Source organism: Accipiter gentilis, chromosome 5 (genome assembly GCF_929443795.1).
Source record: "Accipiter gentilis chromosome 5, bAccGen1.1, whole genome shotgun sequence".
Classification (NCBI taxonomy): Eukaryota; Metazoa; Chordata; class Aves; order Accipitriformes; family Accipitridae; genus Astur; species Astur gentilis.
The window spans coordinates 2,667,993-2,692,745 of record NC_064884.1 but is presented as its reverse complement, the minus strand read 5'-3'; the positions used below and the strand labels follow the sequence as shown (position 1 = coordinate 2,692,745).

Below are 24,753 nucleotides of genomic sequence, written 5' to 3'. Positions count from 1 at the left end.
GACTCCAGGACCTGCGCACCCCACTCACCACAGCATCACTAGTGAAATAGCACAGCCAGCCGCATCCAGCTCTCCTCCCAGGGATATAAGGTCCTCCCTCAGCCAACCACACAGGAGGTCTATCCCATCATCTCCCCACATTGTCTTACTGGCAAAAGTCCCAGCATGGCGCTCACCCCTGAATTTTCTGCAGTTGTGCCTGCTCCCCACCACGCCGTGGGGCATTTCATCAGATCAGTTACAGAACAGTCCTGCCTAGACTGGGCACAAAAGGAGTAAACCAGCTCACCTGGAAGCATCGAAGCCTAACAGTTGGCTCCCCGACACCTATGCACAGGGGAAATCGCGGTGGGGTGTTCCGTGTCACCAGCCGAGCACAAGTTGCAATGTTTACTCGCTCCCCATTACACCCACACACGCAGCTTTGGGATCCTGCCTCAGCCAGGAGGATACCTGGGCCGAGCAAGAAGAGTGCAGGAGATTCTTTTCCAAACAGAAGCGTGAATCCTGTGCAAGCAAAACCAAAAGAGAAGTATGTTCAGACAGTTGTTTTGGTTGTTTTTTTTTTTTTACCGACTGCAGCATTGCCCACCACAGCAAGGTGCGACCCAGCCCCTCTTCCCCCCCGCCCCGCTCAAAAGCCCCAATGACAGAATGACAGGCTGGCACTAAGCACACAAGGGGCTTTGAGGAATCCAGCTCAGTCCCAGGCCACGCATATCCACGGCAGTCTCCGAGAGGCTGGCTCAGCCTCACAGCCTTTCCTTGAGGCACGGACGCTGGAGCGTGCGGATCTGCAGTCCTTCTCGGCCATCACTTGAGATAAGCTCTACACTATCATCTGCCCTCAATTATTGGGGTAGGGAGATGTCTTAAAAGCCTTTTTGGCTCAGGCATCAAATTCATCCTTGCTTCTGCCAGCATATTTCCTTTACGCCCCAAATACACACACACACACACATATATATAACTGGAATCTGATTACCTTCTGCTTCTGTTCCGAGCAACCTCTTGGCAAAACCACGAAGAAGGGCTCCTTTCTCCCACCGCTGTGGGCTCGCGACGTCAACCCAGCTAGACGGGGACGACTGCAAGCCTTGTGTAACATCATCCGATGCATGAGGGAGGCGAGCAGAGACAAAAACACCACGTTCACTCTTGGCATCGCTTTGAACATGTGTTTACTGTGCTTGTAACTCAAGAGGAGTTGTGTTTGGATTGAGGTCTTGAGGGCTCTGGTTTGGCAACAGGGATATTGAAGAAGCGGTTGGGAGAAGAGCCGAGAACATAACGGATGGCTCAGCTACGACTCCAGTGTCGCTTTTCCCTTGTCAGAGAAAGGCCAGTGCTTTAAATCCACCTCCGTGGTTTGCTAACATGGTCTGGAGTATTTCTGTTGTACAGAGAAAGGAGCGAGTGCGATTCCCTCTGGAAGAGGGAGGAATCCGGCATTAGAATGACCACCCTACCCCAAAGCTTTGCAAGGACTCACTGCTTTAAAGCAGTGCAATAATTGCTTCCGATCACTCCTTGACCAGCTTTTGTGCTCACCAACTCCCAGGGACTGGTAGGTACCAACACGGAGCTGCGTCTCCCTCCCAGCTAGAGCAAGCTAGTATTAGGGATGTCCAAAACCTCCACCCGCTACCCCTTGGCTTGAACAGGAGTCACAAGAGAAGTAATGAAGTGGCAGAGCACTCTGGTTTGCTAGCAGCGCCCAGTTCTCCTCTTGGGTGCTGGCAGCCGAGATGCAGGAGCCCCAGGAAGGGTGCATAGAGACTGAAGGCTTTAAGAGGATCCGATTTCCTTCTTCCTGGCAGCTGCCCCTCTCTGCAAACCCTCTCACTCATCCCATGTTTCTCCCTCTCTACCCAAGCTCCACGGCACAGGAATGGCTGCATCTGCTGAGCCTTCCCCCCGGCACCTAACGCAGCTTCCCTCGACCTGGCTGGAGCCTCCCTCCACTGTCATATAGAAAGAAAAAGATAACGACAAAACCTCTCCGCTTCCTTCTAGGAGGCACCTCGTAGGACCAGAGACCTGCAGGCTCTGGACTCCGGCGGTGAGGCAGATGTGATTTCTCCCCCAGACAGACCCCGCCGTTCCCCAGCCTTGCACGAGAGCAGAGCAATCTTTCCCCTCACACGCTTTTCCTCCCTGCTGCTGCCTTATTGCAGCCTATTAGAGCGAGAAGAGGAGGAGGAGTACCAAGAGTGGGATATTTCAGCAAGAGACTAAACACTAAGTTAAAGATTAGCCCTGCCTTGGGGAAGCTGGGAGAGATGCAAGGGGCGGGGGGCTCTCAGAAGCCGGGATCCATCCAAAACGGGTCCTTTTGCTATCGCACAGCCATTTCACAGGCATGTTCCTCTCCCGTGCTCCTCTCTGCGACGGCAGACTCCTTCCTTCAGCACCCAGATGACAACCAGCTGGTCTCCAAAGGGCCCAACGCACCTTGTCCCCACGCGAGATCAGGACAGAAAACACCTCCTCGTTGGAGGAGAGGCACCTCCAGAGAGCGTCAGAGGAACCGAAAGCCCCAACCAAGATTCACACAGCACCAGGCAAGAGAGAACCAGGCTCACTAAAAGGTCCGCTTTGCCCCCAGGCAATCCATACAGAAGGACTACTGCGAAACCTCAGTTCCTGCTCCTCCAGAAACCAGCCCTTCTAAGGATTAAAAATAAATAAAGAAAAAAAAAAAAAAAAGAAAACAACCCCCAGGTCCCTGAGTTCTGACCCCACTAGATGTCTCTCTCGGCCAAGGCACAAGAGCTCCTGAAGCATCACCAGAAGGCGGTCCAGGGAAGCAGCAAAGGGGCAGGTCTGCAGGCTGCAAGCCCCAGACCCCTCTCCCAAAGGCCAGAGGGGAGGAAGCCAAGAGGAGAAAGAAAGAATGAGTGGGCAGGAAAGGGAAACAAGTGTAGGCAGCGCCGGATGGAGAACTGAGCTAGGCAGCTCCCAGCAGCTGGCCTCGCCTGCAAGGTGCCTAAATGAGGTATTTCAGGGGAAAAAGGAGCTCTGACTCAGCCTGGAAAGTCCCATCCCTCAGGTTAAAGGTCCAAGTCTAAGAGTTTGCTGATGGCCAGCAGCCCACTCGCTTATCCCCCCCCCCCAGTCCACCAGCAGTTCCAAAACTATTCCCCCTCTGCCTTAGCCTCAGTACTCAGAGGTGTCAGAGGAAACAGTCCTCTACTCATTTCGCATTGAAAGAAACCAGTTATCAGACACCAAATGCTGTGTTTTCGTGCGGTGCATTCCGACACCATGGGATTTCGGCAAAACAAACCCAGCCCTAGTTTGTACTCGGAGCTTGTAGGGGCGAAACGCTGCTGAACTGGGGACGAGAACCGTTCGCAGTCACGCCATGAAGTGGCAACACAAGGGGTTTGTATAATCCAGCAGCAGCTTGGAAGTGAAGCAGAGCGAGACTTGTCCCCAGGCACACAAAATATAAGAAGGTCTGACATTTGCATCTCATGGCACCGGTTGTCTTAGAAACTGTGAGAAAAGTAAAGAGATGAGGGAACCCAATGCAATCATTGGGGACAACCTCTTGCCCCAGGAAACCAATGCAAACAACGGGGTCAGGGAACAGGGAGCCGAGAGGATTTCATGCTGCTGGGAGCTATCGGGATATCTATGGGGAGAAGGGGGGGTTAGGAAAGGCTGCACCCCTGGAAGTGAACCCAGGCAAGGCCGCCTGGAGGTCAGTGCCCAGAGCGGCCGGTCCCAAACGGGAACAGATGACTTGCAGGAGGCAAGCCACCAGGAAAGCACGCCAGGTCTTCGGGAGGAATTACAGCTGATGAATCAAAGGAAAACATCCCACACAATTGGTTGGAAAGCCTTCTCGCACTGCCTGGCTGGGGGAGCCCAGCTGCTCCCATGGACGCACGCAGCAAGAGGACCAGGCTGGGGGTCTGCCTCTGCGCCCCGAGCTACACGGACCATCCCGCTCCGCACTCTTCTCTCGGATGCCCCGGTGCTATTCCGGGCAGTTTCACACCCACAGCAGTCTTGGGTGCTTAAAAAGCCCTCTTGGAGTCAAAGAGGACTTGACCCGGGGCACCCAAAGCACTTTCTCCTACTCTTTTTCACCTAAAAGATTGCAGTTTTCTCCAGACCAGGCATTAAGGCTCAGTTTTGCTCCGAGAGACACCAGCACAGACAGGCTGCAGGGCACCAGGCTGACACACCGCAGAGGACAGGCTGTACAGAAACGCTCTCTTTGTGCCCCCCCCCCTCCTGCTGCCATGCTCCAGCCACCACCGACGGGCACAGCGGCTGCAGCCCGCTCTGCTCCGTGCCCGGGCTGCGATTCACTTGATGACAGGCGGCACAGCTCCTGCCACCCTCCTGGATCTCATGCCAGCTCTCCTTCCACTTGGCCGATCCCACTCCCCTGCCTCTTTTCCTTCTGCTTGGCTGGCCCTGGGCATCGATGCACACCACGAGTCCCTGGCTCCCTTACTCCCTCTCGGCTGGCCCTTCTACCAGCAGATCTCCTTTATGCTAGCAAAGTCCAGCCCCACTACCATACCGGATCGTGTCCTTCTTCGCAGCCGTTGTACCAAGTGCTTGCTCGCTCCTACGACTGAGCGTGGCAAGGTTTAGGGAAGACCTCGCTTCGTTCTTGCCTGGCACGTGCACCGCAAACCCAGCGGGGATGGAGAGCCTGCATGTTGCCCAAGCAGAGCTGAAGGGGAAAAACCTCTATGGACAGCCTAGGGCTTGTCTTATCTGGGAGACAACAGCCTTTCGCACAAGCACGTGTGCCTGCCCACCAGTAAAGCGTCCGTTCGCACTACCACATGCTGTAACGCTAGCCTGTCCCTACCACTTATGAGCTTTGGAGAAAGCAATTAGATAAAAAAGCAGCTGCCCAGCATCCAACATCCCTCACACGAACTAGTAGGCTCAGGTTCTCGCCCCCTTCCTCCGAACCGTTTTAGGGCTTTGCAAGCAAGAAAGCAGCGAGTTATCTTTGGCTTTCAAATCACCACTTGCATTATTGCTTTGCAATCACATCTGTGCCAGCAGGGAGAATCACTTCACATGCCACTGTCTGTCTGCCGATTTGTTTCCCACATGTATTCCCCAGCTTGCCGATGGGGAGATGAACAGGGAAAAAGAGGAAAAAAATTAAATCCAGCACAGCAGCCAAGATTCTAAGTGGACTGTCTCCATAACATCCTTCAACAACAATGATCTCAATCCACTAGGCAGACTTTCTACCTCGCAGTTACTCAAACTCTTATCAGAGCTGAAGGCTCACTTGTAAGTACCAAATGCCTCAGCCCCACTTGGTTTCTCTGCCCAGCGACTCCCATCTAGATCGTACTGCTGAACCGGGGCTCCGCAGCCTGGAAGGGCAGGTTGCCCCCTCCCTCCCTAGGCCCAGATCCTGGATGCACTGGGCAAACCAGCTCCCACCCCCGAGCATCGCAGCATCCCCCCGACAGCAAGAAAGAAATACCTTTTCTCCCCTCCACCCCTCGGGAGACATCAAGTGACACTATTTACGGACACAGCAGCCACCGCAGAGTTCCCGGAAAGCGCCTGACCGAACACACGCCGGCATCCCGGTTGGCTGGTGCGGTTGGCAGACATCTCGGGAAAAACCCAGGGCTGAGAGAGCAAAGCGGGGACCGAAGTGTGCTGGGTGGAAGGTGTGCCCAGGTTTGGGAGCACAGACTGACAGAAAGGCAGAAGGAAAGCTCCAGGTTCCCAGCAGGTGCCGCTCGACATGGAGCGGACAAGCAAACCACCCGCGCAATGAACCAGAGCTTGCGCCTAATCCAGCGCTCTCCCTCCCAGGGCTCAGAGCAGGGGACAAGAACGACAGCAGCTTTTATAATTCAGGAGCACGCTGTCACCCACGGGAAACACGAGAGGCTTTGGCTAAGCCAGCTCTTACCGTCACCCCATTTAACTGCAGCTGTCGGATACTTCAGCTACTGAAATGGTGGCTTTGGCTTTCTCCAAAGAGATGGCAGTCTCTCCCCACACACTGATGACCCCCAGATCAAGAATGTAAGCTAAACGCCCATTTTCAAGCAGACAAAGCTGGACGGAGTCCCGTGGTCTCGGGTCCGCGTACAATCTAGCAGGGGGGGTTCTTTCCCACAAACAACACACGGAGTTTTTCCCCTACCTTACCCACGCCAACAAAGTCCAATCCCCTCCCTCAGCAAGAAGAAAACACCAGACCCCCATTTCCATATTAGCGATAGATGAACCTGGAAAGCAAACATAAGAGCAGCCTCTCAGTAAGGTGCAGGAGACGGAACACAAACCTCAAGCCTTACAATTCCAGACTGAGCTTTAGCAGTGGTCAGCATCGCACTGATGGAGCTCCTTTCTATCTAGCGTTGAGCATCTATTAAGCTAAGTCAGAAGACAAAGCACCCACCCTACCCCATTTACAGCCTCTCTTAGAGCAGCCCAGAGGACTTCTTTACGAGACAGTCGAGGCAGCTCATTGCCTCTCTGAACTGCCAAGTTAAACATCTACAACAGAGAGTTGCGGCTTTTCCTCCAGAGCAATACAACCAGCAGCTTCTGCTCCAGAGAAGCCACTATGGGACGCGACAGTCTGAGCTGCAGCTCAGTTGTTTCCCTACCAGGAGCACTCATATTCTAGTCAGGAGCAAACAACCGCAAAGACTGGTAAGTCACCCGGGGACCCCTCAGATGGAATCAATTCTTTCTGCAAAGGCCTTGCCTCAGCAGACATCTCCAGCAGTCCTCACGGCAGCCCAGACTCTTTATGCAAGTACGCCTGGCTACAGACACAGCAACGGGCTTGGAGAGCACGCAGAGAGGGCAACCAGCAGGAGAGAAAGGCATTTTGTGACACAGCGAGCGGACAGACAGCATCTTTCAGCTGTAAACCCTATACCCAAGGCAGCATTGTTCCTCAGAACAACAGCATCCTGGTCTAAAGTCCATTGGCACAGGTAAAATCCTTCACATCTGCTCCACTTACAGTAAGAAGGATGACAGCTTCTTTACGCAGACCTTCCAAAGAAGAACAGCATGGAGGGTTGCCTTGGAGACTGCAGTAAGCAACGTGCTGCCAGATGACTGGGTCTCATACCACACAGCAGGCACTTGCCAGAAGGGTGATCTCAGCCGTGCGCGCTGCATTATCAAACATTCCTGGAGGAAAGACTGAATCTGTGCAAGGATCGGGTGAATCAGGCCGCACAGAAGGTGGTTCTTTATCTTACCGTTAGTCATGTTCTTTGGCTACACCCCCCCACCATGGCCACAGTACTCGTCAGAGCACAGAAACCTCTCTTCCCCAAGAAAAGCAGCGGTTCCTCTCTTTGCACGCAGAGGTTAGTGGGACCAGCGTGCAGCGCTGGGCTGCGGGGGGGGGGGGGCGCAGACCCTCTAACCACCCTCCTTTTCCCCGGCAGAGGTGCGAATGCAGCATTGCTGCCTGTGCCAGGTCAAACCAGGGTGGAGACCGAGGGCTGGAGACCCCCACTGCTCATTTCAGATAAACCATGAAACGGCTCCCCAAGCGATCCTCGACAAAAAACAAAACTTCCCATCGCGTGATGGGTTACACTACCACAGACCTCTTAACCGCTACCAACTTTCCACCCTGCCCTTAATATTTCCGGAATTGTCTTAGTGGTGGACCATTGGGCTTGCTTCTAGTTTTGTCCCTTGCACGGCCACGCTTTAAAAATTTATTTCCCCCTTCTTGTGCGGGCTCCCATTCGACAGTGTATCCAAGGTCTGATCCCACTCATCTTTCATGGAAAATGGCTTTATGCTGTCATGACCGATCTATTTAGCAGACTATATTTTAAGAATTACTTCAGCATTACAGTCAAGCTACTGGTTACACAGCATTGGCAGCGCTGACAGGATAAGCAAAGAAAGCGATCCATGGGAAAATCATCAGCTTGTTAAGAAAAATCAAGCTTCTTGACTAAGTGCTAGGCACAAGCAAAGCCTAAAATAAAAACAGCAATTGCCACGTGTTCAGTTTACCACGAAGTTCAACATTTCAGGGGTGATCTTTCCAGTTTCTACCAGCTGTGGGTATGCTTACATTGTATAGAAAAAAGCCTTCCACAAACCTGTAACTTCCATTAAGGGCTACAGGTCTCAGTACTCGTACTACCTACACTACCAATGCTTGTCGGTCTTCAAGACAAGTGTCACCTTAGTGGCAGCCATAACGTTCTCCTTTCAAAAGCCTTTTTATTCAGGACATGTATCAAAGCGACCCAGAAAGAGTTAACCAGTACTCAAGTAATTTGATGAGCATTAACACACTGTAGCTTTGTATTGGCCACTCTTCCCGTGCAGGGCTGGAGTGAAGGAGGGGAACAGATCAGGTGGAGGATTAGGAAAACATCTCTCATGGCGAGAAATCTGCCAGGCTCCCAAGGGAAACGATGAAAGCCCTGCTGCTTGAGTCACTTAAAACTGGACCTAGTACAGGAAAATCTAGTGTAGGGAACAAGCCTTCCCCCATAGGGGGAAAATGAAGAACTTGGATGACCTCAGATCTTTCCCATCTCCAGTTTTTTTTTGATTTCAGAATTTTGCAGAGGCGATAGCTTACACAGAGCAGAACAGGTAAGTCGGATGATTAACGGTTGCTAACAAACCTGCCAGAGTGAGTCAACCCGATCAACACAGCTCATACAAGAGCATTTGGGCCCTGCACTGCTACGGCCCCACTCAGCTTGAGGCGAGGAGCGGCTTCTAACAAGAGAAGAAACTTTAGCACCCGCAGGAAAACCCACTACCTGGGCAACAGCCAGGACAACACAGGACCAGGAGTTCACAACAGCCACCTTAGCGGCTTTTCATCTTGGTCGGGTTAAATCTGCAGGCTCAAACATTTGAGACACAAGTTACCCGACAAGGAATTTACACTTTGCATAGCGGAATTGTGATGTTTTCGTGTTTTCAGACAAATTCTCCCAGTTACTTACTAGGTCCGAGGCCTCAGAAAAAACTAATAGTCAGGAAAACAAGCCCAGTAACACTGAACAGGATACTGCCGCTTCCATTGCTGTTGAAGAGGCACACGCTTCAGAAACAGACTTACCTATTTACTAGCTGGGATGAGGTAAAAAAAGCTAGGAGAAGTCCATTCCTTGATTAGTATCAGCCTCTCGTGCTTTCTTCCGGAGATAACGGCAGCTAATGGCTAGAAGATACTGGACTAGACAGACCATTATTTTCCTAGCAAATCCCAGCAAGCGTAAGATAACACAAATACGCGGTTCATTCATCAGAGACCTCCGCTGGCCGCCGCATTCTCCAATACACTAGCAGATAAACCCACAAACAGAAATCAACCCTCACTCTGCCTGCATCTCTGGAAGGCAGCAATTGCCCATGCAAGGACACTTGCCCTTGACAGAGACTTGGCAGATCAGCTAGGAGGTCTATTACTATTATCATTCTAGCAGAGAGCCAGCCTGGCTGTTAAAACAAGGTATTTGCAAGGTGATGAATTCGGATTTCAAGATAATTTATAGCCTTAGTAAATAAACAGGCTTACGGCTGTTTAAACAGTCATATACAATAGCCCTGGGCAAGCACACTGAAGAACAGAGGAGTTGTCTGAGCTGGGAACAGATAGCAGAGGAAAGCAAGTGAAACTCTGAACACTTCCCATCAGAAATTAAATTCTTCCCCTCCGAAACACCACCTCACCCTGCTCTCCCAAACATAGTTTTCATTCACCCTTCTGCCCACATCTCTGTGCCAGAAATCGGAGATATCTTTAATGTGACAAGGTATCACGTCACCTTTCCCCACGTGCCCTTTACACTTCTCCATCCAACTTACTGCACACGAGTTCACACCAATTTCACTCCACCTGTGTGGGCAACTGTATACAGTAAAAATTGTAGTTATAACTTTTGCTATCATTAAGCTTTTGTACTTTTTTGTGTGTTTTGTGTTGTGTGGTTTTGTTGATTTTTTTTTTTTTTTTTTTTTTTTTTCCCCTGTGGGATTGATAGGAGTGGAAAGCTTGCAGACCGGTTTAGACACCAAATTAAGATACCTTTCAAACCAGGGTTGTGAGGATCCTCTTCATTTTTGTCCTGTTACCAGAGGTGTTTTAGAGGGGCTGCATGTTCCACAGCACGACTCCAGCCACAGTCGTCAGGGCTGGGGCAGAGGCAGGGAAGGAGCAGAGGTGTCCTTTGCTTCGTTTTAGATGTCTTCCTGCAGGCAAGCTGCAATAACGTGCTACTCCAACAACAAGAGAAATTATTAAGGGCTGAAGGCACCAACCTGGGAGAAAGCAGCTAAAAAGTGCAAGAAAGGAAACAGCCAGCCTACAGATACAGAAACACACTAATCCTCTGGACAGTGGAATTATTCTGGACAATGCAAGGGACTGGATATTCCCTAGCAGTCATGGGACAAGCGGAAAAGGAAAATTTCAGCTGCCTACCAAGGACTGCTCCCAGGAGGAAGGTTCAGATGAATCTCTTCTTCCAGGGAAGGGACAGAGCATTCTCCCTGCAACCAGCTTATCACCCCACTGCGGCACGCAGGGGAATATAGGAATAGCTCTGCCACGGCCAAGAGCACGGAGGAGGTGAACTCATTCCCTCCCCGATACGCTTGTTCCTATAGATCAAGCCACTCGGAATACTTATCCCGTGTTTCGATCATGCCTATGGGCCTGCTTGGCTTGCCGCTCTGAAGAGATTACTAGCAAGGAAAGGTAAATTGCTAGCCAAGAGTGGCGAGACCTCTGCCCCTCCTCAGCAACTAGGATGTGTTCAGCAAGACTCCCACCCCAAGAAAAGCTGTTACAGACTCGGAGCAACATGCCCTGCCATTTGCTGCTGGGCTTGCTGGCCGGGTACATGGTCAGGGCAGCAAGGAGAGCTCAGCAAGCCGGAAAACTGTTTCAGCCGTACCTTACGCCACGACTGAAGAAAAGCACGAGTTAGAGACAACAGGAGCCGCGGATGAGGGAGAAGATGGCCTTGTCCGTGCAGGATCTGAATAGGCCTCTCTTGGACAAGAGACATCTTCTATGCCAGCCTGCCGCTGCCTTGTCCAATAGCCTCAGGCGATCCTCTCAGCCCCTCTGTTCCCTTCTCCAAGACAGGACAATACTTCAGAACCACCCCTGTAATGAGAAAACACACAAGACATTACTATTACAGCAGATGACCTCATACAGACATGTAGAAGGCTTCACCGCAGCAAATACGTTTCACAGAGATGACGTTTCCTCACCCGAGGAAACAGTGCAGGGCTGGCAATAGCTCCCAGGAGCCTTAAGCATTGGTCCCTCTCCAATTGCTGCATTTCACCCAAAGCGAACACAGCTCACCCTGTGAAGGCTGCCGGGGCTGCCCATCCCTCCCTCTCCCAGCAGGAAGGGTTCACGGATAGGTGGAAGGAAAGCTGAGCGCACATCCTGGTCCTGGCCCAGAAGGTTAGCGTCAGAGTTCATACACGTTTGGATTTGGAGTCGAATTGCCGCAAAACTCGGAGAAGCTCAAGACACAGCCTGTGTCACGTCTACACACGTGCTATGCCTACATCCGAGCCAACTGGAAGTCCTGTGGCTGCGTTAACTTAGTGCCAAATCAGCACTAAAGGATTCCACCTCTTAACTGAGTTCACCACCGCTACAGGGTGCCAGTTCAGACCTGGTTCACATCCAAATGTCTCTGAGCACAGGCAAAACGAGCACGCATCTACCTGCAAAACACCGTAGAGAGGCACCCAGAAAGAAACAGGCCGGGTTCGGAGTGAAGTCAGGCTCTCCAGGGACACCATCTCAGTCTCCCGAAGGTTAATCCCCCCAATATCCTGGAGCGCCCTGCCCAGAGCATGACGAACCACAGCGGCAAGTTACCTAAAGTAACCGGACACACAAGAAAGACAAACTGAGGCTGGCTAAGGCTTCAGCTCGCATCTGACCCAGAACACCATCAGAATAGCTAGGTGCCTAACACCAGGCTAGGCGCTAGTTGGTGCCGCACAAAATGTCGAGAGACGCCTCTGACTGATCCGCTGTCTCTTCTTTCTTAGAGAGGTTTAGAATATTTCCCAAACCTTCCCACCAGACCTAGTTTCTGCTCACAGGCGTAGGTGTTGCTGAGAATCACTGCTGCTGGGAAGAATTGTTCAGCAAACACACTTTGAACAGGATCCATATAGAAGAGGTTTGTATTTCCTGAATGGAAACGAAACCCCTTTATATAGGCTGGATTGGAGATTCAATGGCCAAACTGTTCCCTTCAGACCTTATTTTCTTTGGACCTTAAGCATACCCCACATGAGACATCTGGCACAGAGCTTACAGGATACAGTTTGCTTTGGCACTGGCCAGGTTTTGGAGCTCACAGTGTTTAAATAGGATTTTATGAATTGAACAGTCTCACTCTCTTCTGCAACGCTTCAAATGAAGGTTTCCACATATGCCTTTAATAGAGATTCACTAAGACACTTATTGCATGTTAAATAAACATCACTCAGTGAAATAGAACACCCTCATTGAGGATTAACAAACATACAATTCAGTCAGGCTGCTGCAGCTGTTAAACCTCAAATACAACTTCAATGTCATAATCAGTCATTTTATTAAGATAATAATTGCCCTATTAATGCTAATTAAATGACTAATGCCTTTACACTCCCGTGACGCTGTTCACCGATAACCCCTAAAGCAGATGCAGCAGTCGATTCCCTCTCCATCTGCAGAGGGGCCGAGGTTAGTTAACAGGAGAGCCGAGAGTTGCTCACCGTCTACTACTCCAAATAAGCTTCCAGACGGAAGTTAGGGAAGCGCGATCTGGTTTTTTTGGAGAAAGAAGGTGTGCGTGCAAAAAAAAAAATAAACAAACATCTTCCTGAAAAATTATGGGCAGGTTAGTTAATCCAAAGGACGAGAGGCCCAAGCTTGTTTTTAACCAGGTAAGCAGGGCGGAGCTGTAACTACTGCCAATGTCACCAGCTATAGAGCTAGAAAATTAGAAAGGGATCACTGCCCTAACCACAAGGCCTCCTTGCATGTACACGTCATGCCCAAGAACACCCCACCGGGACCCAGTTCGGAGGCTGGGGGAAGCCCAGGCGACCCGCAAGCCCAGCACTCTGCTCCAAGGCGCTCAAGCCATCCATCCAGGAGCCAGAAGGGGAACGGAGGATGCCAGTTTCCAGCCCGCGCCTCCCAGCGCGACCTCGCGAGCCGAACTCTTTCGCCAGGAGCATCTCGAGCTCCGCAGGCTCCCAGCTCCGCGCTCAGTACACCAGACACAGCTGTTGAGGCCCTGTGGTCTAGGCGCTCATGCAGTAGTCAAGACCAGACTCAGTTGCCCGGCTGTTCAGGCTGACCTTCCAGCATGAGATAGACCAGATGTTCCAGCATGGGCTACGAAGGGGCTTAGCGGCAGCCTCGGCATCTGAAGCCAAAGCTATGTTGTAACACTTGGCCGTCTATGCGGAGAGATTCCCCTGCCCCTCATTCCCAGATTTTTGGTAATGCTTATTACTTTAAAAGTTTAAGACAAAGAAAGCAAAAGCGGATTCCTTGCATCCTCGTCATTTTAATTGGAAGAATATCTTCCATAAATGGTAAACGTAATTGACCTCATCTCAAAAGAGGCAGGGAGGAGCAAGTTATCACTCGCCCTGTGATAGTAACCTTTATTGTAGCTCAGGGATTCAACCTATTAGCACAGGCAGGCTCCCATTTGTTCGACTATAAAATAACACATTGCCAAGCCCTGTAATGGGCTGCAGATTTAGATATTGATTGTTAAAGTATCTCTGAAATGTACTATGTTAAAAAGGGAAATGACCTCATGTTTCCTTTGAGACTCTTCACCTTCCTCCTGCTCCAAGAATTCCTACGGCATGGCTTGCTGCGATCCCTGCCATCCCCTTGCTGCAGGGGACTCCAGCACGACTCGCACGAGCCCTTTTACAGAGCTCAGTTCACTCTCTAACGCAATGGCAACCAAACTCAGCTCAAAAACCCCAATGCACACAGACTCCTCGTTAGCCTGTTCACCTCTCCCTCAAGCTTCCTCTACTGGCATTGAAGGGAAAAAGGGAAAGAAAAAAAATTAAAAAAAAAGGGGAGGGGGGGGAGGGGATATAATCAGATTCAAGCCAAAAGGTTTGCAAGGGCTGACCTCTGTGGTTCAGGTCACTTCATAGTTAGACATGCTGTGGTTTGAGCACAGAAAACAAGAACGAGAGAGAAGATAAGAGCTTTACCAACCCTTTACAGTTTTTCCCTGGGAGGCACTGCCTGTACTGACGGAGCCCCAGAGCCCACGCATGGTACCGAGAGACCACAGGCCCACCCAGACACCCTACACTTCTGCCCAAGTTGCAAAGGCCGCATCCCTAAGTACACCTACGGGTGTACTTCATTTCATTTACTTCTTACCTGTTCTTAACGATCAATAAGACGACAGGAGCACCAAAGGCTCTCGAGATCCGCAAGCACACGCAAACATCAGACCGGTGTGCCAAAGTAGGCATGTTTGAAATTCAAGGCGCTTGGATCAGAGCACAATCTCAACGGGAGAGAAACACTGAATCCTGCTCCAAGCCCGAGGCTCCAGAGAAGACATTTGGCAAGGCCAGGAAAGTGAGGCCGGTAACCATGACAACCACTCATTTCTTAGTATCAGACAACAAAAATGACTCCTGAAGCCACAGGCCCCATGACCACCACCTCCATTTCCCCTGTCCCAGGAGGGCTCTCCATTAGTCATACCACGCACAGAACTACACCCAGGAATGCAACACAGGCTCCCCCTTAATCGAGGGACCCCCGATAACCGTACCTCCTCTCAGCACACTTCTAGGAAGCCGACAAATTTCATGCTTCTGGGTCACAGTCTTCCCCATTTCACAACTTACACAGACAGATGCCAGGCAGTCACCTCTGAGCATTTGGCTTCCAAAGGCCAAGAAAAACAAATGGGAAAGTCATAGGAAAATTATCAGCATGGGTGCTAAGAAACAGACAAAGCTTCAGGAAATCCACCATTTCATGGCAGAGCTTCATCTAGCTAGAACAGCAGAAATGATTCCGAAACATGCAACTTAATTCTCCTTGTTATTCACCGTACGCATCAGGTAGAGCAGCTTTCATCTCCACTGGGCAACCACATCACCGATTTTTATGATCTGTGCGCAGTGCGTAAAATTAGGAATAAAATTAAAACTATTCAGATGGCAGCGCTAACAGGATCATGGCACAGGCAAAAGGCACTGAACAAAGCAGCACCCTTGCCCTCCCGGCCATCTCAAACAGCTCACGCAGAAGTAAGTTCTTCCCCCAGCCTTTTCACTGCCTTCACGTCAGCTGTGTCTTCCCAGCACTTAGGGCACCTTTTGAGCGTGTTGTCCTCTCGGCGTGTTCGTCCAGCTACAAAACAGAGAGGTGCTCCAATAAAAGCTTCAGTTCTTCAAGGAAGCCATTTGTTGCTGTTGTCTGCCCCTGTTTCAGGGAGAGAAAAGGGCTTCTGCATCCCCGGCCAGCCAAGGAAGGGCTCTAGCAGCTGGTCAAGCTAGAAACGGAAAGCAAGCAGCGGGGGGAAACCCTGCATTACTTTTGCAAGTTTCTTAGCTCTTGGCCTCAATTCAGGCTTTTTCTAGATGACCTTTGCTTTCTCAAAGTGAGGGTTTTTTTCAAAAACTAAAACACATGTACCCTTGCCTCCTCTCCCAGCAGCACTCCCTAGCTTGCCACTCCCCAGAGCGTGATTAGATAGAAATGCAGTCACTGCACAGCTTTATCCCCCCACCCCAATTCAAACATCATTTGTACTTCAGCATTATGCTGTACTACTCACATTCCACCTTGGTTTTCCTGCATGTTGCTAACCCCAGGATCCCAAAAGCAGCACAGCTCGGTCTCCTGGATCCGACACAGAAGAGTTTCGGCCAGAGTCTCCAACATTCACCTCCTGTAAAACCATATTCCTATTTAAAGCTCCTCTCCTTCAAGCTCCAAGTTCCCCGGGAAAGGCGACAGAAACTCACCAAGCAGAAGGCAAAGCCAGCCAGCTCCCCTCCCCACGAGAAGCAGCATTTAAGCCCAGCCGGGTGCTCATGTTTAGCCTAATTGGCAGATTTGGGTCAAGCTACACCTGGCCCCAAAGCAAGCCTGGCCTGAATTGAACCCACCTTGTCCCCATCACAGACGTACACCCCCCAATGTCCACCCAATCTAGCCAGCTGCCCAAGTGGCCTCCTCTGTGCCGAATAAAACTGCCCCATGTGCTGGCTCCCAGTTGACCAGTTTGCCAGCCGAACTGGGAGCCACGCTACCTGTGTTTGGCTCCTGGCTCTGTGCAAGCCACGCCATTTCCCTGTGCTAAAGCTCCGATGCCAGCATTAGACATCTGCTCCGTGGGGACCTTTGGGTGGCTATGGACCGGGACGCGCACCCTTCCCATGCTAACCCAAAAACTGAGGCAAGGGCAGCTTCTCAGCCCCTGGCAAGCTCCTGCCTTCCCATGCGACTCTGCCTCAGAGGGCAGCGGTTGCCTATTCAGAAGGGAAGACCGGCCAACAAGAAAAGAACCCGCGAGCCTCTATTTTCCTAGCTAAGGGTTTCTTCGTCCTTGAGCACCTGCTTTTCTGGCTTGTGTTCTCTGCAAGGCACTCCGCGCAGTCCGCATAGCCCGAAGAGAAACTCTGTGCCGTAAAGAGAGCCAGGACTGTTTCAGATGTCAGTGTCTACAGCTGCTGTGTTGATTTTGAGGGAACAAATGTGCCTAGTGAAGCAGAGAGGTTAACATAACCCTGTCGCTGCTCAACACTACAAAAAGCATTAAGGTTCAAGGAGTGAGTGCAGAGATCTGCGGTGAGCACACAAAAACCTTATTTGGAAATGTACCGATTGAAACGCACAAAAGAATAAGAATGGAAACAAAATGCACAGAATTTCAAAACTGACATCAGATGAGCTCTGCAGAATGAGCTTTTAATTAAACCATATTAAAGGCCCCTTTTTCAGAAAAAAAGGACAGAGGCTTAAAGCTCTCCTCTTCTTTAGAAGATTGTGTAAAGTAGTTCTTCTCACGAGGAGATGAAAGTTGCTGGGGGACTGAGTTCTGAGTCGGCGAAGACAGGTACCACCCTGCCTTTGGCAAGAGCAGCAGAAAGGAGAGGGCCTGGGAAATCATCCGGCTGATCCGGTTCGACCCCTGTCTTTCGCGGCTAAGTGTAGACCACTCAAACAAGAGCTATGGGAGAGCTCGGGGCAGCATTTTGGGCAGAAGAGTCAAAGGCAGGCAACTGGTCTTGCTTTCACACCAACCCTGGGGTCTTGTAGGGGCTTTCAACCTGGAGAGAAGATGCACACGTGTAGGTTGGGAAATGAGGAGGGAGAAGACATGGCAGGGACAGGAAAGGGGACAGGCAATTATGGACCACAACTCTGTGTTGTATTTCAAGCCCGTGGCTGCAAGTTTCTCTTCCTTTGCTTCCGAAATACTTCTTACCAGCTTTGCCAGGTGCTTTGCAACAGGGGAGAGGGTGCTATGTGAACACAGGGTCTTAATATTGCCTGGGAGACCTTCAGCTGTTGAAAAAAAAGATATGCAGAAAACAAAATTTTAAAGGATCCCACAAACAAACAACAACAACAAAAATAACCTCAGGAAAAAACTCTGCTGGACTAAATAAGGACATGAATTCCCCTAATTACCACAAGATGCTCCCCAAGTCTGACGGTATCTCTTGGAGCAGATGTGTTCAAATAATATTTCCTCAGCCTCCAGCCTGCGTGGGCAGATTCCAGCACCAGCCACTAATGTTAAAAAGTACCTAATGAGCATCGACGTTAAGAAACTGCCTTGACTTTTGGTGTCTGCATTTTTCCCATCCTGTAGACCAAGCTGCAAACATTTTGTTGGTATTATTCACATCAGAAAGTGCTTGATTTTAAAAAAACCCAAACCACTAAAATCTGGATCCATGAAAGCAGTTGCTAGAAAGGAAGGACTGGAGTCCTTGAAGTTCTTCTGCAGACGGAGTAAGTGCAAAGGGGCAGCTCTGAGCTTTTTCTAACAGTGACAGCAAACTCTGCCTTCCTTACTCAGAAGCCCCTGCAGACGTTATTTAGGGTTGAAGAATTATACACGCTCACACATACATCCCAAGCAGGTTTCTCTCACTAATTTCCCATGTGATTAGCTGTGTTCGAAATGCTGCGTAGCGATGGAGATTCTTAGAGCGATATCTTCGCCGATCAAAGGCAAGTTTGCAGCTGCAGAAATGCAGCAGATAAAATTATGCCAAGATTTTCTCCACTGTGCTTCCCTTGCTGCCTGGGAAGGGACCATCCAAAGATCTCAGAGATTCTGTAGCAGACCCAAGAACAAATGTTCTGAATTCCGCCATCCGTTGCCTCCCCTCTACCACCGGTGTTATATAGCTGCTTTACAAATGTTTAAGTGGAGATCATTATAACAGCTTGTAAAGAACAACTTCACAAGAGTCTCCTCCACTTCCCTCTCCCCATTCCCATGGTCAGAGCAAGCTTTCTCTCCTCTCCTCAGTAATCCACATTTACGCTCAGAAAGCAACTGCTTTAATCAGACAATAATTGCTTTAATCAGAAAAAAATGCACTCAAATGAGGGGACTGGGAAAATTCGCCTTCGCCTGTGGTAGCCACCTGACCTCTTATCAGAGCGATGCAGCACATGGCCCTCGCGGGGCTCCGTGAGGACAGAGATGGGATAGCTTCTTGGAAGAGCTGGAAATTAAGAAATGCTACTTGAAACCTTGCCAGTTAACCCTTCAAAGGGTGAAGGACGGGTCCCTACAGCACTCCACCGACAGCAGGTATCTGCCCTGCTTGTTCCGAGCTCAGTTTCAGAATTCAGGATCTTGTCCTCCTCAGGGCCCCCTCTCTACCCCCACTCTCCATCCTCGTTTCTGAACGAGCTCCAAGCTTGATTTCCTGCGTGTTTGAATAGGACCAGCTTGACACAGCCTGCCTTGCGATGAAATCACCAACTTGGCTTGCCTTCTGTCTGAAAAACAAATCCTTCTGCAGGGCTTTCATCTAGAAAAAAGGACAAGGATTCTGAAACGCAGGCAGGCCTCTGCCAAGTTCCTGTGAACTGCTGCCTGAGTAAAGCTTATGTTTGCTGTGTATTTAGCTTAGCTTTAATAAAGGTTACCTAGCTGAGATTTTACACTAAAAATAATCAATGAACCTCCTCCTGTTTGCTCCCCTAGTAGCTCAAACTAAGGAAGTGGAAACACAGGTAAATGAGATATGGAGTGCTTGCAGGGACGAGCTGTTTTCAAAGAGGAATGGGAAACCACGCATGGGGAAATCTCGCACACTGTGCGAGCAAAGGCCAGGGCAAGCTCGGAGAAAGGGAAACTAAGATGCCAGCCTCAAAGTGAGAGGACCTTCTTCCATGACCCGGTCTTCCGAGGTATTTAGGTTGTGATGAGAATAACGTCCTCTAGGATATCTGGGCTTTGGTTTTCCTATTACCCTGCAGAAAATGGTGATGGTGATGCTAACTTACGGGATGCTGAGAGCTCTGCACGCATGGTACGCAAGCAGTATCATGCAAGGGCATAGCGGCATGAGATGCTCTGGGGGCCTGCGACGCGCCGTGGTTCCTGCACTGGTTTGGGGACAGGGTTGCTTCTATGACAGTCCTCAAACTTGACAAACAATTGATGGGCTGTTCTAGCTAGGGATGGTAGGTAGTATTTGCATCCTAAATGAGTGAGATGCCAAAATTATAATGTACCTATTGCACTTGGTTTGCCCCTAGACCTGGAAACTAGCCCGAGGTCTGTCTGTGCCCTTCCCCAACCCCTCTAATTTCCTTTCCCAGAACAGAAAATACAGTTTCTATGCTAGCAGGGAAAGGAGCGGAGATGGGCAGTACAATTCCCTCTCCCCAGCAAAGTGCTGGAGCAGAGAATCGCAACAGGATCTGCGGGCTCAGTGACAAGAGTTTGTTACACGAGGGTTCCTGTACTGCAGGAGTTTCTCAGCCAAGCTCATTAGCCCAATCCTCTTCAGCTTAGGTGAAGCTGAACCACAAAACAAGGCACTACAACCATACTAGGGTGTGAAGGTGTTTGCTGGGCACATGCAAGCAGCTACCGGCAAGGCTGGGTTACTTATCTACTCTGCGGGAGCTTGCACTGATTCATGCTAACACTCCTCCTCGTTGGAGAGCTGGGGTCTGAAAGCCACCATATGGTTATCATTGGTACCGGAGAAGCATGTGGCCAGGACATGTGTAACTCACATTTTCCTCTGGACCACACTCAGCCTGCACTTGTTTATTGTGGGGGAGGGACTGGAAAAATCCTTGACTCACCGTCAGGAACAAAACATTTAAAATCTTGAATTGAAAATTACTCTTTTTTACAAAGCTTTTCTGCTGGTGCAGAGGAAAAGAGAACAAGAATTGAGTGGGAAAGTTTGGGGGCTGCACGGTGTTTTCCCTCAGTGGATAGAAGTGGGAGGGATATACCGAAGGGACAGCTTTTTCTGGCACTACTCTAGCGGATGTCAGATTTCTACTCTGGCCTCGCTCTAGTCTGTACCTGGTTGAACCCATACAGAAAAATGAAGAGCCACACTACCTCTATTCCTCAAGTCGTGTCTGGTTTAGGTATTGCTGCACTTAGAAATGTCTCCATCAGAAATGAAACTCAGATGGGAACCCTGTATCTCAAACTACGCACCCGTCAGCTAGGATATAATGATGTAGACGGGCCAAAATTGCACTCTGCAAATGGCCCATATGGTGCTAACATGCAGCGTGCTGGGAGAGGAGGGCATTAAAGGTTTAACGTGGAATTCAGTGCATTTCAGGTACAATACACAGCTCTGCTAAACGTTTACTGGCAACGTTGCGCATGTAATTTTGCAGCTTTGTGCCTCAGCTTACCTATATTAATGAGTGAAAGCTTGCAATGCCTGTCTAGTTCTAACAGTCTTGTGTGATCTACAGTGGCAGAAGACAATAAGCCTGCAGGAAAATCAAAGACACAAAATGGCTGTGGGCAAAAAGGCCTCAAATTTGGGCAACGCTACCCTCTGCCCTGTTCCACAGCTGAATTCAACAGCTGCACTTGCGTCTGGTTCAGTGAGGCTGGCTGAAATGCATTCATCTACTCACAAAGCTCCTGCAGATCTAAGGAGGCTCTGCTGGGTCTAAGATCTGAGCCAAGCTTAAGCCTGGATTCTGTTGCATCCAGCTCCATTTGCCACGACGGATTCTGCCAAGCTCGCCTGAGCACGGGAAAGGCTTCCAGTTCTAATTCTCAGCTCTGCTCTCTTGCCTCTTTCCGTTCTTCCCCTCTCGTTCTGCTGCCGGAAAACACACGAACAATGGAGATTAGCCAGAGCTCAAAGGCCTTTCAAGTGTTTTCCAAAAGGCATGAAACCTCTGCCTCTATTCCTTGCTGGCGTCACACAAAGCCAATTTTCCCCCCACCCCACACACTCTCCCGGACATCTGAGAACAGCGAGTGCCTCACATAACTGAAGGGGGTTCCTGTCCTCAAATCTAACAAACAATGAGATGACTGAACATCTGGAAGGAACAGATGCTTCTCATATCCCCGGATGGCGCGTTTCAGTGTGTACTTTATGCCACCCAGGGCTGTCTACCCACGAAGAAAGGGAATATGGGCTCCTTGGCAGAATGGAGCCCGTCAGCCGTGAGTCAGAGCTGTTGGTTCACCAACATGTAGATGCGCAGCTGGTGTCTCACTGCAAAGAACAGATTGAACAGCACGGTTCACCTGATGATCTCAAAACGCGCAGCAAAGATAGGGAGGTATTCACAGCACACGGGGGGTGGGGGGGGGTAGGATAGACCAGGAATAATTGGGGGTAAACCGCTGGCTGAAGATTGTGTGGACAGGCACGTGCAAAATCAGCGGGCTTGGCCCGACTGCCCCATGGCCCTTCTATTTCGAAAATCTCCTCTCTCAGCTCACGGCAGGGTGCACAGTAGAACTGGCTTGCTGGGTCAGCCTGTGGAGTCTCCAATCAGACAGACTGATATACATTTGCAGGTCAATAATAGGGACTAAACCCACAACCATCAACTGCAAAAGAGCGATCTCTTTTTGCAGCCAAAACCACTACCGGAGCAGGAGCCTCTCGTCTCCTGTTGCAAACCAAGAGCAGACAGGAACAAAATACACCTGTCCTTTAGCCGCGACATCTGAGCGCCCTGCTCAGGTATCACATTTTCTCTGCCTAGCACCCAAGCAAGCAGGAGCCGCTCACTTCATTTTCCAGAGAGTGAGTGGCAGCACAGATCCACTGAGGCTGCCAAGCCAAAGTTTCACGGGAAGGACACTTTGAAGGCTGATCCCGCACTATTTTCACAGCCCAGCCCTTTGCGGTCTCGCCTTTGGAGATGGACGAGTCAGATCGTACCTGCCGGGTGGGAAGGGGGAGAGCTGTGCGGACAAGTCCCACCTACCGGCACCGGGAAAGGGAGATGAGGGTGTTGCAAGTGCCGCAGCTCCAGCCTGTACTCAGCTAAGCCGAGCCCCCGGACTCCAAACTCGTGGAAGTTTATAGTTCAAATCCACAAGGTATTAATCTAGTTCAGCCACTTCCAACGCAGTCGCTAAGCTGCCAAGCAGCAGCGTTGGGAGTTACATAGAAATAATCCCAGCCTGAGCTTCTTGTGGCATCATAAATTGCCTGTGTCGTCAGTCAGCAGAAACCTGAGATGAAATTCTTTCCTTTGCAGTTAATTATTTCCAAGCCTTTGCAGCCTTAGCAGAACTGGTGAAAGGTGCTGAACTGACAGCCCTGGAGAAATAGGCTTTCCATTTGTCCACAGAGACAGGCAGAAGTGAGCCAGTAGCGAGAACTTCAACCTGTTCTGCCAACGTGCTGCAAAGCTTGTGCTCGCGTTGGACTACTCTTCTTTCCTACCAGTCCATGCTAAGCAGCTCTGCTTGTGCGCCCCTGAAAAACCACAGCCTCAGACTTATGCAGCTGACTCGCAGGGCCAAACCCAATGTGATTTTTAGCCTGTGCGTCTGGCAGCAGGGTGAAGCTGCCTCCTCCAGACCCACTGCTGACGTTTATCATGGCCAGGTGCAAATCTTCTTGCGCTGGCCTAGCGCCATGAGACCAGCATGTTTTTAAGAATTTCACCCTCCTACCAGACAGTGTTTTTCAATATTTTGCATTAAATCTTCTGCTGTATTTGATTAGCCTGCAGCAGCTGTTTTCCACTCTCACAACAAATCATAAATCTATAAGCTTATGTGTGAGAGACTGTCTGTGCCGAAGAATGCCTGTGTCTGAGAAACCGCGCGACTGCACAGCTGCGTATGAGCCTATACCTGAACACAGGCTTGAGTGAGAAAGAGCGAATCAATAAACCCTCATACATAATCGAGTTTGAATCTACGTTGGAGGCCACATGATTATACAGTGTGGTTTATAGTTGTTGCTATATGCCTGTGTGTAAGAATTCCCAGTTGGCTATGCAGACCAATTTGTGTAATTCTTTAAATGAGCGCTCTACACAGAGAACGTGAGAATCAATGTTAATAAAAGCTTGATTGCACCAGTGTTAGCTCATGTATGTGCATATACTTCTTCAAAGGAAGGTAAGTTTTAGCACAAGCATGTACAATGCACGAGCACGGGGATATCAGAGCACAGGTAAGAAAGTGTTATGAAGCCCTGATGCACCCATTCCCATGCACAAAAACATGAGTCCATGTGCAATCGGGTTTGTGATTGTGTGTACTCAGTCAAGAACTGCTTGTTGTGAAGCCAAGATCTCCTGTCCCATGGCCAATTCAGATAAGGAGAGCAAACGGCTGAAAGAGAAGGGAGGGGAAACTGCTACATACATTAAAAAAAAAAAAAAAAAAAAAAAAAAGGCGTTATTCAAAGACTATAAAAGGCAAAAGTTTGGATGAAGGAGAAGAGAAAGGGTTGCCAAGTCATTACAAAAAAAAAAAAAAAAAAAAGAAGGAGCAAGCTGCTGCCAGGTCTTGGCACGTGTGCTTTTACTTGCATAAATCAGTCACTCTAGACCTATGGTAGTTCTTGCTGACAAGCTGTCAAGCTCCTTGGCTGGGGGAATAGGGCATGTGCTTTACATGCACTTACAGAATAGTAAACTGTTATTAAAAGTGGGAAAAAACCCCAGCCTGATTTACTTGTGGTTTTGCCTGCTCAGCTGTATTATCACAGAACAAATTCACTCGTGCGCCGAGTAGTCAGGGTACATGGAAAACTACAGGCTAACCTCCCTCTGGAAGCACTTGACCTCTTAAGGGGATAGGCAGAAACACAACATCTCCAAGAACGGAGAACATTAAATGAAGAAATAGGCTAAAGCCACAGAAATGCTGTGTGGATTTCAAACAGCCCAAAGCACCGAGGAACGTGCTTCACCCATGCTTTGAACCAGACAGACACCTGTGAACATCTCAGCCTGGTTCAGGAGATGGGGAAAGCACCTCTAGGCAGGCTTAGATCAGGGTTGGGATTGGGCCCACTGCTACGTAAAACCCAGACACGTTAGCTGGGCCCAGAGCAGAGAAACTGCATAAGCTCCGTTAGCGGCCAACAGTCTTGAAGTCGCCCGGGGGTTCGGTGAAGGGAGCGGAAGGTCGCCGTTTTTGATGACGAGGGAAGCGGGGAAATGTGTGTTTTGTCTGAAGGCCGCTGGGACCACTGGCGAGAATGGGCTTTAGACAGCAAAAGGTAGGAAGG

The 24,753-nt window shown here is 50.0% G+C and overlaps 1 long non-coding RNA gene across 1 annotated transcript; it reads right to left on the bottom strand.

Moving 5' to 3' along the window:
- Nucleotides 1-17,256: 17,256 nt before the first annotated feature.
- Nucleotides 17,257-21,341, bottom strand: LOC126039026 (uncharacterized). The gene is made up of 3 exons (XR_007506164.1): nucleotides 21,164-21,341; nucleotides 17,496-17,575; nucleotides 17,257-17,337 (listed from the first exon to the last, which is right to left on the bottom strand). It is a non-coding gene; the product is annotated as an uncharacterized LOC126039026 (long non-coding RNA).
- Nucleotides 21,342-24,753: the final 3,412 nt, after the last annotated feature.